The 1126-nt window shown below is 51.8% G+C and overlaps 1 protein-coding gene across 1 annotated transcript in view; it reads left to right on the top strand.

Annotated features, from left to right (window-relative positions):
- Window positions 1-1126, top strand: part of LOC113204544 (mucin-2-like) — a 63844-nt gene that overhangs the window by 60740 nt on the left and 1978 nt on the right. The window lies entirely within an intron of this gene.

The following is a 1126-nucleotide window of genomic DNA, read 5'->3' as shown; positions in this document are numbered from 1 at the left end:
GTCATCGCGCTCGAGCTGTCCGCAGGCTGATCACGCCTGGCAACGGGTGAGGCAGCCCGAGAGCGAGAGCCCGAGGTTGTGACCTGCATGCTGGCTGTCTCGTGTTCCTCCAGAGCACCACGGGTGAATTCGAAAGAAACGGCCAAACTTAAGCATCCGAGGACCCCCCCCCCGTTCTTTATCCGGATGACTGGTATGACTGAGCGGAAGCACCGTATGCGCTGGGGCTCGCCTGTCATGCAGGGAACTCCTGGCGACTTGCCTCTACCCAGAGACCACACCACGGCCGGGCCCCCCATGAAGCTGTGGGATGGTTCGCATGGTAACTCGCGTAATCGTGCCGAATCGTCCCACTTCATACCTCGGCGGAATCTCCCTCTCGCGTGGGTCGCAGCCGAGCCGCCCGCCCGGCCCTTTACGAGATCCAATCGGAAGAAAGAGAAAGGGGAAAATATTCCACTAGCAAATACGCTACATGAGATCGACGGCAGGCAAATTATTTTTGCGCGATCCACGAGGGAAGTCTACAGCTCCCCTCCCCCCTCTCCTCTCCCCCTCCGCTCCGCCGCCACAACTGAACTGATCTGCCCGGCGATCTCACGCGATTGAGAATGGAGGGGAAAAGGTTATTTTTTTAACCCGGCTGCCGTCGTACCATTTGACTGACTTGGTTTCTTCTGAAGGAAAGGATGACCACTGGGAAAAGAGCTTACCATTTACCAGCACATTTTAAAACATTTTAAACAATTATTGGAGCCAAACGTAGAGATCGTTAGGTCGTCACGGATTAGAATTTGGGTAGTTATACACCATGATGACATTGGGCTAAATCTCCCCTGAAGCACCGCTTTGGTTAATGAGCATTGAAATGCGTTGAAATTCCTGGCGCATTCAATGCGCATTTAGTTCGCATTGGTGCTTTGTCAGCTTTTACTGAGGTGTGATTTTGAATCGATGAATACTAATCGCCCGGAGATCACCTATCCCCGGCGTGGCCGTGTCCTAGTGGCCCCGTGTGCCCCGGCAAGATGTGAGTGCAGTATTATTTATTTTTAAATTATCTTTACTTAATAGAGTGAGTGCTTGAAATGTTGACATGCAAATCAAATCTATCTTATTACCACAT

Source organism: Frankliniella occidentalis, unplaced genomic scaffold (genome assembly GCF_000697945.3).
Source record: "Frankliniella occidentalis isolate FOCC.00 unplaced genomic scaffold, Focc_3.1 Scaffold21, whole genome shotgun sequence".
NCBI lineage: Eukaryota > Metazoa > Arthropoda > Insecta > Thysanoptera > Thripidae > Frankliniella > Frankliniella occidentalis.
This window is presented reverse-complemented; position numbering and strand designations above follow the sequence as displayed.